A 16,068-nucleotide genomic window follows, 5' to 3' on the forward strand; every position below is an offset into this window, starting at 1 on the left:
TGGTGTGGTGCGGTGGGAATAGAAGAACAATGTGAAGGGAGGGAAGTTAGACAGGGAAGGATTTCTCAGCCACTGTGATGATTGACAAACTCTGGGCAAAGAAAATAATAGCTCTATGGGCTACATCTTAGTGGGGAGAATTGGAGGATGTTTAGTGCTGGAGAAGGGAGTTTTTAGGAGTTCTTGTCAGAGGGAGAATTTTTCTGGAGTCTGCTGCTGGGTGAGGGAGAGAGAGATGCCCTGAGGAGAGAAACTGACTGTGAGAAAACTCTACTCCAAGGACAACTGACTGTGAGAAAACTCTTCTCCAAGGACAGTTAAAATATTTTCTGTGCACTTTTCTTCTTGCCATTTCCTCAAGAGTCTGAGTAAAGATTTAAATTGGTTTAGAGCAGTCTTTGAATTGTTGGACTCTGATTCTTTGAAACACAGAAATCACATCATGTATGGTCTTTTTGCTGGTCTGTCATTGTCATTCTATTGGGATTCTCTCAATTCCCAATCCTGAGCTTCCTCTGGAATCCAGAATCCTAGTTGTTTTATGCACTCTGCCCTGAGGCTTATGTTGTAATGTGGAGCTATTGATAGCCTCTGTTCCAATTGCTCCATGCCCATGTAGGTCTAGTTGTTAAATATTTATAATATCACCCTCCATTTATCCTACATTCCCAAGTGTGCTTGGTGAAAAATCTAGCTTCATGATGAACATATGAGATGAACATTCTGTTGCAAAAGATGTTTAAATCTGTGTGTGTGGGGTGTGATTGGGAGGTGGGGGTTACTTAAACTGGCAGACTGGATTTGTGGGAAGACTGTAGGCCACATGTCTATGTTTAGGCTTTGCATTCTTGCTTAGCAGGTTTTGGTTTCAAGATCTAGCTTCCAAAGGAAAATATAAGTGTCTCAGTAGCCCCTCTAAGTGATAAATATTATGAGCAATTTTTGCAACCATTACATTTTGGATGTGGTGTCTTGTCTATTCTGTGTTTGAAATTATCCTTGAGATAATGGAAAATATAACTGCACAGAGTAGGGTGCTCAGATACAGTGGGTGCTAATGAATTTGACTAAATTAATAAATTGAGTTTTTCTCAAAGGTGTTGTCTTTTGGATTAGATAGGATTCTTGAACAGAAATTCTACTTAGACTAGTTTAGTTAAAAAGGAAATTTTGTTTTCTTGAGTTGATGAAAATGAAGAGGTAAAGCTTGGGACAACTGAAGCCAAAGACCTTCTTTCTTTGGGCTTGACTTCTTACTGAACATCAGCTTCATTGTCCTTCTGCATCCAGCTTTCTATGAGGAGAGGAAGCAAACAATTATTAGCTTCCTGATTCATCTCTTCACAGTGTAGCCCAAGAAGAAAAGATTCTTACCTTAACTCCAATTTAAGAACATCTGAGTAAGAATTTTGATTGGCTCGGCATGAGTCATGTGATTTGATTCTTTGACCAATCACTATGCTAGATCAGGTTAAGGTACTAAGATTGGTTCCAGATGGATTCAACCTCTGCATCTGTGACCAGGGGTCAGGCTACTGTGATCCAGGGGTCCAAGAGGTTGGAATCAAAAGGAGAGAACTGTTCACTGAAAGAGCAGTGGTGATACCCAGATCACAGACAGAAGAAGTTTGACAGATGACAGTACTGCTGCTCACATTACACATATAAAACTTAATAAAACAATTGAATACAGTGATATTGATTCAGTGCATTACTCATTTAGATTGGAGAGACTGAGGTGCATAGAATAGTCACATTTTGGAGATGATAAGACTTGAGCTGGCTTTTGAAGTTTGGGCATAATTTGGATGTAGGAAAGAACAGGAACAGGCCTTTGGGCAAAGGAAGAGAAGTGGATTGAATTAAAATCATAAGTGAAGATGTAGTGTGGGAGGAATAATAAAACACCACCACCAGCAACACCAATAGCTAATACTTATTGAGTACTCACTATGGACTAATATGAGAAACACTAGGAAAACAGTACCTACATGTATCATCTCATTTAATCCTCACAACTCTGAGATAGAGCAAAGGAAGATGGAATATATGAATAGAGAACTGTGGAAAATATTTTGCCTAAGAGATGAGGTATTACTAATTAGTGGTTGAGAAAAACCATTCATACAATGTCCAGTATTTATTGAGCCCTGATTAGGTTGTAGTCATTGTACAAATTTGCTTTATAAAATTTAAAAAATTCTCTAGTAGGTTTGGCTCTGGCAAGCCTTTGCTTTTAATTTCTTATATTAGTCATGTTAAGATAAGTGATACTGCATTAATTAAACTCCAACTTCTCAGTGGCTCAAGAAACCAAGGCTGTTTCTTGCTTACTCAAATTCATTGAGCTTCTGGATAATTCTCCAGGACAAAGCATCAATATTGTGGTCCCTGCATCTCATCACAAGGCCTTGATTTCTGTATGATCATCTCAGCAGGGAAAGGGAACACAGAGAGGGCTCACCAGCAAAGAAACACATCAGTGCAGACTTGTCACATGACACCACCTAACTTACAAAGGTAAGAAAGTATAATTCTTCTATGACTGGAAGAAGAAACCTGGATATGAGGCACACAAGAACTCCCCTTATTTCTGGAGTTCTAGGAAGGAGTAGGATCCTTCCTTCTTTCCTTCCCTCTTTCCTTCCTTCCTTCCTTCCTTCCTTCCTTCCTTCCTTCCTTCCTTCTTTCCTTCCTTCCTTCCTTCCTTCCTTCCTTCCTTCCTTCCTTCCTTCCTTCCTTCCTTCCTTCCTTTCTTCCTCCCCTTTACTTCTTTTTCTCTCCCTCCCTATTTCCTTCCCTCCCACCTGTCTTCAGGATTAGCTCTGCAGTTAGGCTCTAAGCCTCAAACATGACTCCCAGAAACATCTGATTAACTGACCATTCTTTTAGTTCCACAGCTCTGAATTCAGAAAGTGTAACATCTGGACCAGGCTACATTAGCCTGGGGAGGCTGAGGGAGATTAATGACTGTGTTGCTGTTTGACACACAGTATTGTAGCACATTTTCAATCATATTGCATATTGTATAACTCTAAGATTGATGAGGTGCACCTGCTCCAGGTGCAGTGGTCTCTAGGAGACATCCAGAACTGCTGCAGGCTGGCATAGGGGTAGCTGAGCTGCCAGAAAGTCAGACTTCTTTAGCAGTTGTTCAAGTCTGAAATCCAAAGTGTTTGGAAAGCCTTTCAGGAAATATGATTCATTTTCAGGCCTTTTCTGCATGGTTGGAGTCTCCTGTGTATGATATCCAGTTAATTATGCATTTTTTGTTGCTTTGAAGTGATAATTTCTCAGATTATCTTGGCAACTTCTTCATCTGATAGAAGAGGATCTGTGTGTCACCCCTTTATTTTTGAATTATTTCAAATCCTACTCCTGAATGGTTCTCTGGGGTTGGCAAAGGAAGCAAGAGAAGCACAAAACCATATTATTCTCAACACCTCAAAGAAACTCACATCTGTGATTGCCCATCATTAAGCGGCGTGACCATAACACTTATTTTATTTTATTAAGAATATATTGCTAGAGGACACAAAATCCATGCCCAGAAATCAATGGCATTTCTATACACTAACAATGAGACTGAAGAAAGAGAAATTAAGGAGTCAATCCCATTTACAATTGCACCCAAAAGCATAAGATACCTAGGAATAAACCTAACCAAAGAGGTAAAGGATCTATACCCCAAAAACTATAGAACACTTCTGAAAGAAATTGAGGAAGACACAAAGAGATGGAAAAATATTCCATGCTCATGGATTGGCAGAATTAATATTGTGAAAATGTCAATGTTGCCCAGGGCAATTTACACGTTTAATGCAATCCCTATCAAAATACCATGGACTTTCTTCAGAGAGTTAGAACAAATTATTTTAAGATTTGTGTGGAATCAGAAAAGACCCCGAATAGCCAGGGGAATTTTAAAAAAGAAAACCATATCTGGGGGCATCACAATGCCAGATTTCAGGTTGTACTACAAAGCTGTGGTCATCAAGACAGTGTGGTACTGGCACAAAAACAGACACATAGATCAATGGAACAGAATAGAGAACCCAGAAGTGGACCCTGAACTTTATGGTCAACTAATATTCAATAAAGGAGGAAAGACTATCCACTGGAAGAAAGACAGTCTCTTCAATAAATGGTGCTGGGAAAATTGGACAGCCACATGCAGAAGAATGAAACTAGACCACTCTCTTTCACCATACACAAAGATAAACTCAAAATGGATGAAAGATCTAAATGTGAGACAAGATTCCATCAAAATCCTAGAGGAGAACACAGGCAACACCTTTTTTGAACTTGGCCACAGTAACTTCTTGCAAGATACATCCACGAAGGCAAAAGAAACAAAAGCAAAAATGAACTATTGGGACTTCATCAAGATATGAAGCTTTTGCACAGCAAAGGATACAGTCAACAAAACTAAAAGACAACCTACAGAATGGGAAAAGATATTTGCAAATGACATATCAGATAAAGGGCTAGTTTCCAAGATCTATAAAGAACTTCTTAAACTCAACACCAAAGAAACAAACAATCCAATCATGAAATGGGCAAAAGACATGAAGAGAAATCTCACAGAGGAAGACATAGACATGGCCAACATGCACATGAGAAAATGCTCTGCATCACTTGCCATCAGGGAAATACAGATCAAAACCACAATGAGATACCACCTCACACCAGTGAGAATGGGGAACATTAACAAGGCAGGAAACCACAAATGTTGGAGAGGATGCGGAGAAAAGGGAACACTTTTACACTGTTGGTGGGAATGTGAACTGGTGCAGCCACTCTGGAAAACTGTGTGGAGGTTCCTCAAAGAGTTAAAAATAGACCTGCCCTACGACCCAGCAATTGCACTGTTGGGGATTTACCCCAAATATACAGATGCAATGAAACGCACCCCGATGTTTATAGCAGCGATGTCCACAATAGCCAAACTGTGGAAGGAGCCTCGGTGTCCATCAAAAGATGAATGGATAAAGAAGATGTGGTTTATGTATACAATGGAATATTCCTCAGCCATTAGAAACGACAAATACCCACCATTTGCTTCAACGTGGATGGAACTGGAGGGTATTATGCTGAGTGAAGTAAGTCAATCGGAGAAGGACCAACAGTGTATGTTCTCATTCATTTGGGGAATATAAATAATAGTGAAAGGGAATATAAGGGAAGGGAGAAGAAATGTGTGGGAAATATCAGAAAGGGAGACAGAACATAAAGACTCCTAACTCTGGGAAAAGAACTAGGGGTGGTGGAAGGGGAGGAGGGCAGGGGGTGGGGGTGAATGGGTGACAGGCACTGAGGGGGGCACTTGACGGGATGAGCACTGGGTGTTATTCTGTATGTTGGCAAATTGAACACCAATAAAAAATAAATTTATTAAAAAAATATATATATATTGCCAGAATAACATGATGGTTAAAAATATGACTCCTACAATCAGACCTAGGTTTTAATCATGGTTTTACCATTCACTGTGTGATTTTTGGGGACAGAGCTTTTTGTGTTTTGACTTTCTCATTGATAAAATGGGAGCAATAAAAATCCTGATCTCAAAGAATTGTGAGTCAATGAAGAGAAAACACTTAGCATAGTGCATGGTGGTTAGTAAGTGCTTGATTCACACTGGCTTTTATTATTAATAACCTTATGCTGTTCATACAGAAGATAAATGTTAATCCTTGTTTTTGTTAAATAAAACTTTGGAAAATGAATCATTACTTAATAAACAGCATTTATGTATTAGTTTGAATCTCTCAAAACTTGTGGTCTCAGTAGGGGATATCAAAATAGGGCTATTGGTGGTGAAAAAGAGATTAGGAATCACTGTCCCATAATAGAGCAGAGGTTGGGAACTAAAGCCCACAGCTGAATGTGGCCTACAGAGGAGTTTGATGTGAACAATGTTTATTTTGGGTTAAATATGATTTAGCTGCTAATGTTTAAGAAGCAAAAGATTCTACGTAAAAACTAGCATCTATGGGGTGCCTGGATGGCTCTGTTGGTTAAGCATCTGCCTTCAGCTCAGCTCATGGGGCCCTGGGATTGAGCCTCACATTGGGCTCCTGGTTCAGCAGGAAGTCTGCTTGTCCCTCTCTCTCTGCCCCTCTCCACACTCATGGTCTCTCCTCTCTCCATCTCTCTCTCAAACAAACAAACAAACAAACAAACAAACAAACAAACAAATAAATAAAATCTTTTAAAAAAATGAGCATCTCTTTTCTGGCTCGTATCTGGACTGTTTCACTGTTTCATGCAACATGTCTGGAAGGCAGAATAATGATCCTCCAAAATGTCCATGTCCTAACTCCAGGATACTGTGAATATGTGGGGTTACATGTCGAAGGGAAATGAAGGTTGTAGGGAATTAGGGTTGCTATTCACCTGACCTCAAAATAGGGAAATTTTCCTGAATTGTCTGGGTGGGCCCAATGTCATCACAAGAGTCCTAATATGTGGGAGAGGACACATGGTTGTGGAAGAATGGTATGAGAATTGCAATGTTGCTGACTTTGAAGATGGAGAAAGATGCCCATAGGCAAGGCATGTAGAAGCCTCCAGAGAGAGACACAGCCTTGATCGTACCTTGATTTTACTCCAGGGAGGCCCATGTTGGCTTTCTGACCTCCAGAGCTGCAAGACAACAAATCTGTATTGTTTAACCAATTAAGTTTATGGTAATTTGTAATAGCAATAATAACTAATGAATACGCTACCAGTATCCCTGTAGGAAAAAACTATTTTTGCCAGTTCTTAATCTCCATGTTTTGTATGTAATTCTTTTGAAGCGCTTAGTAATACTGGCAAAGTCACTAAGCTGAACAGAGCTACAGAAGAAGCTCCTGGCTTCCCTGCTGGAAAATGTAGATCAATAAGAATGCTTGCTGCCTTTGATGTCAGGCGTATGTGCTGGAGCCTGTAAAGGACTTTCAGCTGTACAAGAGAATGGTACTTTCAATATTTAGGAGTATTAAGTGATAATGACTATGGAATGTTATATTTCCTACTGTTGCGATTTTAGCTCTGGATTTTCATGTGGTTTGCAAGAGTTCAGCATTTTTCTTAAAGACAGATTAGCTGGCTTTCTGGGTAATGTCAGTTGGAGGGGAAGATCCTGTCTGAGAAGGTGTTTCATTTGTCTGTGCATAAATGACCAAGGAGACCCTTGGAAGGAACTAGGGCTGAGAAAGTCAGGAAGAAACAGAATTATTCTAAAAATATCCTGGAGCAAGGGGTAGGAGCCATTGTGAGCAGATGTGATGGGGACCCAGGCATGCATTAGAAACATGCAACCAGAGCACCTTTTGCATGGAGTGGGATTCTGATACCAATTCCAGTTGGTGGGTTTTGGGTTTTTTTTTTTTTTTTTTTTCCCACACTACCAAGCAATTCCCTGACTCCACCTGAGTATCCTACAATTCAACTCAATTCTGATGCTATTCACTTGGAGATAGTGTCAGATCCCACAGGTTAAGGGCTCAATCCTACAAGACCCCATAAGGGACTGCTCCCCTTCAGATGTCAATTGCAAGTCCAGGTGGTCACCTGTGCTTCTGATATACCAGCTCTAGATGAGAGGTTCCCCATCCTTGGATTCAATTATTTTGCTACAGTGGCTCACATAATTCAGAAAAATATTTTACTTACTAGATTACCAATTTATTTTAAAGGATATAACTCAGGAATAGCGAGGTAGAAAAGATAAGTAGGGTAAGGTATGGGGGAAGGGCAGGAAGCTTTCAAAACCTCTCCAGATATGCCATTATCTCTGAATCTCCATCTGTTTAATCAACCCAGAAGTTTTTTGAACCCCATCCTTTTGGGTTTTTATGTAGCCATCACTACATGGGCATGATTTATTAAATCATTGGCCACTGGCAATGAATTCAACCTCCAGCTCCTTCTCCTCCTTGGAGATTGGTTGGGGAGGTACTGAAAATTCCAAACCTCCAATCACATGATTGACTCCCCAGGCAACCAGCCCTCATCATTAGGTGGAGTCCAAAAGTCACCTCACTGCCATAACGATAGACACCTTTATGGGTCTCATCACTTAGGAAATTCCTAGGGTTCTAGAAGCTCTGTTTCAGGAAAAGGATGAAGACCAAATGTATATTTCTAATTATAAATTACAGTATCACAAGACGATTTAAGAAAAGGCTCTTTTATCACGTGGATGCATGCCCACCTGGTACATGTCTTGGGGAAGAAACATTGTTGGGGTTTCAGCAACCCCCTGCCCTCAGAAATTTTGGGGGTAAGGCCTAGGTTCCAGAAATAGACATGGAAGTCCTGGCTGTTGGAGTTTTGCAGTCATAAATAATATTTTTCTCCAGATCTGAGATCAGGACCATATGAGAGATGGATGTCGATGTCAGAAAAGTGATGATAGCAATTTCACGTCTGGGTATGTACCCAAAAAAGCAGTTAAATTCATAGAGACAGAAAGTAGAATGGTGGCAGCCAGGGGCTGGGGGGCTGGGGAATGAGGAGTTAGTGTTTAATAGGTACAGAGTTTCAGTTTATGAGGTAAAAAATTCTGGGGATGGATGGTGTGATGTTTGCCCAACCATATGGAGATATTAATTCTACTGAAATGAGTGCTTAAAAATGGTTAAGAGTAAATTTTATGTTATGTATATTTTACCTCGATGGAAAAAAAAATGAGAAAAAAAGAAAAAGAAAGACGGTAAATGCTTCTGCTTTATTTCTGGTAAAGTTGGATTGGATTGATGAGACCACAGATTGGATATATGGTCCTGAGGACAAGCCAGCACTCCTTGAACTGAATGACCCTCCTGTTGACTCCCTCAACAGCTGGCCTCTGGCGTGTGGGGAAGGAGAAGCCCAGAGACTCACCAATGTAGATAAGCAGAGAATTGGAGTCTCAAGATTGGCTCTCACAAGCAGCCTCCTTGCAAGACTGAGCCAGATGTGCTCAGTGCTTCCCATTCCCCCAAATCTCCACCAGATGAATCATCCTCCTCTTCCCTGAGGCCTGAGAGGGAGGGAGGAGAGGAAGCTGGCAGCGTTCTTCCCATTTCTACTTTGGGCATGTCAACATGACCGGCCCGCTGGACTGGTGACATTACTTCTGGGTGTGTCTGTGAGTGTTTTCAGAGAAGATTAGTCTTTGAATCAGTGGACTGAGTAAAGTAGATGGTCTTTCCCATGTAAGTGGACCTCATTCAATCTGCTGAGGGCCTGAATTGAACAAGAAAGTAGAAGTTTGAATTCACTCTCTGCCTGACTGTTGGGCTGGGACAATAATCTCTTATCCTTAACATTCCTGGTTCTCAGGTCTTCAGATCCAGACTAGAATCTATACGATTGACCCTTTAGGTTTCAAACCTTTAAACTTTACAACTGGCTCTCCTGGGTCTCCAGCCTGTAGGAGGCAGAGTGTGGAACTTATCAACCTCTGTAATCACATAAGCCAATTCATTAAATATTCTTCTAGAGTATATATATATATTCTAGATACATATACTTACATGTATTTGTATGTATAAATACATATGAATATATTTGGTTAAAGAATAAGTATATATATAGAATGCCTGGGTGACTCAGTGGTTGGGGGTCTGCCTTTGGCTCTGGGCATGATTCCGGGGCCCCAGGATGAGTCCCACATTGGACTCCCTGCAGGGGGCCTGCTTCTCCCTCTGCCTGCATCTCTGCCTCTCTCTGTGTGTCTCTCATGAATAAATAAATAAAATCTTTAAAAAAAGTATATATATATATACATATATATATATATGTATATATATATATATATATCCTATTGGTTCTGTTTCTTTGGAGAACACTGAACCCTGACTAGCACAGCAGGGGACTGTGGACATTCTCTCCACTCTGTAGAGATTTAAGTAGTGGAGAATAAATGAGTCTACCTCACATGTTTCTTAAGCTGTGGGGATGTTGGCAAAGGTATCTTTTTGAGAAATGTCTTGGGGCAGTTTGGGTAAGAGCCATTCTCTTGGAGATGGATCTCTCTTGATGACATGATGCTCTTGGTTTATGTTTAATTTTGGTCTAAATCTTGAAGAAATTATGATATGGGCATCATTGTAGAATAAATGCAGTTGTGACATATTACAGAATTTATTCTTCTGGATTCACTTATTCTATATCATGTCCTCTCAAGTTTCTGAGAGGTTATCATACTCTGGTGGGATGTCAATGAGTTGCACTGGGACTTTGAGAGGGACATATGGTAAAGTGGGGAAGAAAAGAACTGCTTCTGTGCTTCTTCTCTATTTGACAACCCCCTGTCCCCTACCCACACACACACCTTCCCCACCAATAGCCTCTGCTTGGTCCTGGGTCTTAACACAGAATTTCAGAAGATGGTAATGTTCAGAGTGTTCCTCTGAGCAGAGAAGGTCTCCCTGAATAGATATAAAATATAACATATATTATAGATTATTATTAATAATAATAATTAATTAAATTATATACAGAATTATATATATATATTTTTTCATTGCTAAAACTTAAAACTTGGGAACACTGAGATCCTTAAAATACAGAATCTTATATGCTAATGCTTTGATTGCTACTGATTCAGAAGTTTCAAATTCACTCCAAGGTGTGAAATTTGCCACTGAAAAGAATGTTGACAAGTTGTCTTTGTATTTCAAAAGCATGTGACTTTATTTTATTTTATTTTATTATTTAAAGATTTTATTTATTTATTTATTAGAGACAGACAGAGAGAGAGAGAGGCAGAGGCACAGGCAGAGGGAGAAGCAGGCTCCATGCAGGGAGCCCGATGTGGGACTTGATCCCTGTACCCCGGGATCACGCCCTGAGTCAAAGGCAGACGCTCAACCACTGAGCCACCCAGGCGTCCCTTATTTTTATTTTTTATTTTTTAGCAGGCAATCCACCTTTAATTCATTTGAGTGTTTTCAGATTTCTTTTAAAAGCCTGTGACTTTAAAAGTCCTTCCTATCTCTCCAACATTTGCACCATGAAGCTGAGCTTTTCTTGGACACAGCCCAATCTCTTCCTTCAGCGTGACGAATTTTGAAAGCTTTTTTCTAGACACACATGTAGGCCAGCATGATCTCCAGCGAAGTCTTAAAGCCACCTTGCCTGAGGAAGCCGGCTTAGTAACATGGAAGCTGCCTGAGCAGTGGCTCTCAGAGGTTTATTACATAAGCCCAGGTTCAAGTGTGACTTGCCTGGGAAGGACAGGGAGAAATCACTCAGGACACCCACCGGAAGCAGAGACACCCAAACACTGTCTGCCCCTTTCCTTCCTTGTGGCTGGTAATTCACTGGGGAGAAACAAAAAAACTGGGGCTTGGTACTGCCTACACAAGATACAAACAAAGCAAGTGCAAGTCTGACAATAATTGCCTTTTGCCCAGGTGGAATTTACCTGAAGTTTCTAGGCAGAAGGAAGGATTCTAGCTCCCAGAAAGGATGCTGCTGAAATGAGAATGGAAAGTGAATTCACGGGCAGGGCTTAACGCACCAGATTTACGTATGCTGTCCGTTTCTGAGCAATATGGTTATTGTCATTTTTTCTGCCTTGAGCTGTTACCTCCCCATTTCTGAGAATAGGGCTAGAGCATCCCCCCCTGGTGCCATTTATGAGCCTTCCCCCCTCTTTGTAGCAACGCTCCCCCTTAGTTTTCCATCCCCTCCAACGTCCACTGAATCTCATATTCAAAAGGCGCTCCTTCCTATTCCTGTTTCCAATTGTTAACACAAATATGAATCAGGTGACAGAGATATATTTTTACATATTGTATTGAGGTAGATTTACATGTCTCTAGCAGCTGAGAAATTGCTGATAGTTTCAGATCCCAGTAAGCTTTGGGGATTCCGGGCAAGTGAAGCCTGCTTTGCGGTGTAGACAGGGAGGGCTGGAAACATGGGAGGTTATGAAGGGAGGCTGACTACCTTGTAGGATAAAATATTACATTTTTGGCTTATAAAATTTTTCTATGACGATTTCCTGCTGAACTCTATCATTGTTTCTTGACATGTTCAGGAGGCTGTCCTATGCCCATTCATTTACTTTATAACAGCAATATTGGATTAAGGTATAAGGAAAAAGTCATTCTGGTGATAGGGTGAAAAAAGAAAGAGATCTGATCAGAAAAAATGTTTGAGGGAAACATATAAACTGTCATTTGCTCTGGTTTTAGTTTTTACTTGAAAAAAATTGCAGAGGAATACTATGCTCTCAAAGGGTTGAATCCCAAATACAAGAATCATTTTTATCAGAGAAGAGAGAATTATTTAAGATTAGAACTGAGATGGGAGCTGGTGAGAGTCTCTTGGTTCTAGTGGAATCTGGGAAATGTGTTTTCTAAGCTAGGAGAAGTTATATAAGGTTTTTTTTTTCCTACTCATACCCTAAATCCTTTTGGTGGATACAGTTCTTCTGGATGGGTACAAGAGGGTGGAAGTTTAATCAATTTAGCCAAGCTAGTAGCTCAAGCCAAATTCTCCCCCCCCCTTTTTTTTAAATAAAGATTTTATTTATTTATTCACAAAAGACACACAGAGAGAGGCAGAGGGAGAAGCAGGCTCCTGCAGGGAGCCTGACACAGGACTTGATCTCAGGGCCCGGGGATCACAACCTGAGCCCAAGGCAGACGCTCAACCACTGAGCCATCCAGGTGCCCCTCAAGCCAACTTCCAAACACCCAGTGAGGGCAGAAATTCTCTTGTCTCTGGTTCCAAAGTTTTCTTCTTGCAGAGGTGGCAGTGGAGTAAAGCAGAGGAAGGGCACTGACTGGGCTCACAGACATTTCAATTATTTACACTCACTGCAACCTTGTCATGGAAGAGGCATTGTAGAACCTAAGAAGTTCTCAAACTCATGGGATTAGACATAATTCCTCTTATTTATTATCAAATTTATCTCTTCACAATCGCCCCTTTACCCCTGCACACCCCCTTCCAGATTTTTTCTGAGACCTTTTCCCTAAGGTGGAGCTAATTAAACCAAATGCTGCCTTTATATTCAGTTTCCTTGATTTGCCTGTGGCTTTTTTTTTTTTTTTTTTTTTTTAATAATAGCATCATAGACTGGGGAGGGGGACTTGTTACCATGGCAACTGAATTTGTTGCCTGTGCTTCTTCAGCGTCAAATGGATGCTGCACTCAATTTGCTCAGTCATTTGTAGGATTGTTTCTAGGCAATATGGCCTTTTTCTTTTCTTTTTAAAATTGAATTATCATTAACATACAGTGTTATATTAGTCTCAGGTGTAAAATATAGTAATTCGTCAATTCTGGACATTACTCATTGCTTTTAATCCTCTTCACCTATTTCATTCATCCCCCCACCACATCTCCTCTGCTAACCATTAGTTGGGTCTCTGTATTTAAATGTCTATTTTTGTCTCTTTTTTCTTTGTTCATTTGTTTTGTTTTTTGAATTCCACATATGAGTGAAATCATATGGTGTTTGTCTTTCCCTGTCTGACTTATTTCACTTAGTATAATACTCTCTAGCAACATCTATGATGTTGCAAATGGCAAGATCTCTCTCTTTTTTATGGCTAAGTAATATTCCTCTGTGTGTGTGTGTGTGTGTGTTTGTGCACATGCACGTGAATTACATCTTCTTTATCCATTTATCTATGGATGGACACGTGTGTTGCTTTCATATTTTGACTGTTATAAATAATGCTACAATAAACATAGGGTATATATATCTTTTCAAGTTAGTGTTTTCATTTTCTTTGGGTAAATAACCTATAGTGGAATTACTGGATCAAATGGTAATTCTGTTTTTGATTTTTTGAGGAACCTCCATACTGTTTTCCATAGTGGCTGCATAAGTTTGTTATCCCACCAACAGTTATGCTGTGTGAACTTTTTTTGGTCTAATCTCATCATGTCCAGGATGATTGATCATTTGGACCCCAAGGATGGAAGGGTCCAAATAGGCAGATTTGAACCAGACCACATTTTATTTGTCCCTAGTGATCTCTGGTCCACACCCATGGCCATAGGAACGATGTGCCATCTGTGTCATGTCCCTTCCAGCACTATTCAGGCTCCTGGGATTCTTGACATGACCAAGCCTTCCCCTTGGATGGCATTTCTCTCTTACTCTGGGTCACAGAAACTTCCCATTTACCATTTATGCCTTTTGGGCGATTGCTGTTGGTTCACCGAGGTCATGGGGCCACATTTTTAAAATTTTTGTTACCTAACACTTAGCTCAGGGCCTGGCATGGCAGCACTTGGTAAATATTTATTGAATTATATGTGAAATAATCAATTTTTCCCTTTACCTTTTCTAAGTAACCAACATATCAATCCATAAATATTTGTTAAGCTCTATATTCGTTTGCTCGGGCTGTCATAACAAAACACCACAGACTGGGTGACGTAAACAACAGAAATTTATGGTCTCAGAGTTCTGGAGGCTGGAAATTCGAGATCAAGGTGTCATCGGGTTAGCTTTCTTCTTCCTGGCTTGCAGAGGATCATTCCTGTTGTCTCTCTCTCTCTCTTTCTCTTTAAAAGATTTCATTTATTTATTCATGAGAGACACAGAAAGAGAGACAAAGACATAGGTAGAGGGAGAAGCAGGCTCCCTTTGGGAGCCTGGTGCTGGACTTGATCCCTGAGCCTTGGGATCACATCCTGAGCCAAAGGCAGATGCTCCAACAACTGAGCCACCCAGGTGCCCGCCCCTGCTGTCTCGTATTGTGTCCAAATTTCTTCTTCTTATAAGGACACCAGTGAGGTTGGATAGAGCCCATCCTAACAGCCTCACTTTAATTTAAACATCTTTTTTAAAGACCTTATCTCCAAATACAGTCGCATTCTGAAGTACTGGGGTGAGGATTATAACATATGAATTTGGGAGGGGTACAGGGGGTACAGCCTGTAACAAGCACCTACTATTTCTCAGGAACTGTCTTAAGCCCTGAATGTGAAAGAAAGGTGATTTTCAAAATTCTTGACAAAACTATTATGGTATGGGGATGCCTGGGTGGCTCAGTAGTTGTGTGTCTGCCTTCAGCTCAGGGCATGATCCCGGGGTCCTGGATCGAGTCCCACGTTAGGCTCCCTGTGTTCTCCCTCTGCCTGTGTCTCTGCCTCTCTCTGTGTGTCTCTCATGAATAAAAAACAAAAACTAAAACAAACAAACAAACAAAAAACTGCTATGGTATGGATGGGAGCATTCAGGACTGGCTTGGCTGACTTGAAAGGATTCCTGTATAAGTAATTGCTACACACATATTCATGCACACTGGCTTGGTCTTGGCCCCATGCATGGCCTCATGCAATATATGGTCTTGTGGGAAACCTGACAATGAACAAGTAAGTCTATGAGTGACTGAGTTAGCTGTTGTGGCATATAAGGGGGGACTTACCTCCTAAATGTTGGTGAGGGCAAGGTAGGGAATAATTCCCTGAGAAAATGCTTCCAGTCTTGGCCAAATTTTCATCCCCAAGGCCTCTTACACCAATAAAGATATTGTTCCCCTCTCTTCCCTTGAAGGATGAATTTGTACATCTGGTTTCTTTCTGCCCACAGTACCCTTAGGACTCTTAGCCCTTCTATCTTTTAGCTGAGGAGTGACAGATGCTACCTGAGAAGATAAAAGTCAGGGGTTCCCTTATGTTTTGTGGAATAATGTGGGATATTGATAACTACATAAAAAGTGGTGGGATAGCAAGATGGAATAAGATAGCAGAATAGGAAAAATAGGACCAGAGTAATAAGGGTATAGAAAGGAGGAGGAGGGCTTACTCATCATAATAGTAGCTAACACTTATTATGCAACTTCTCTACATTCAACCAACATTTATTAAGCACAGGATATATGATGAGAATATTCTACACATTGGAAAGTGGCAGTAGATAGCAGAGAAGGTGATTACTTTTGTGGTGATTACAGTCTGATGAGCTGACTTCTTTTATGTGTTACAGTGGATGTTGCCTTCTACCACCCAGATCCCCCTTCAGCACTGAACACACTCATTCCTCCAGCTGGTGGCCAATGTTGACAGCTGCTGGTTCACAGGAATTGTCCTTAGCTAAAGAGCCTTGCCTCATGTAGA

The sequence above is a fragment of the Canis lupus genome, chromosome 3 (assembly GCF_011100685.1).
Source record: "Canis lupus familiaris isolate Mischka breed German Shepherd chromosome 3, alternate assembly UU_Cfam_GSD_1.0, whole genome shotgun sequence".
Taxonomy (NCBI): Eukaryota; Metazoa; Chordata; class Mammalia; order Carnivora; family Canidae; genus Canis; species Canis lupus.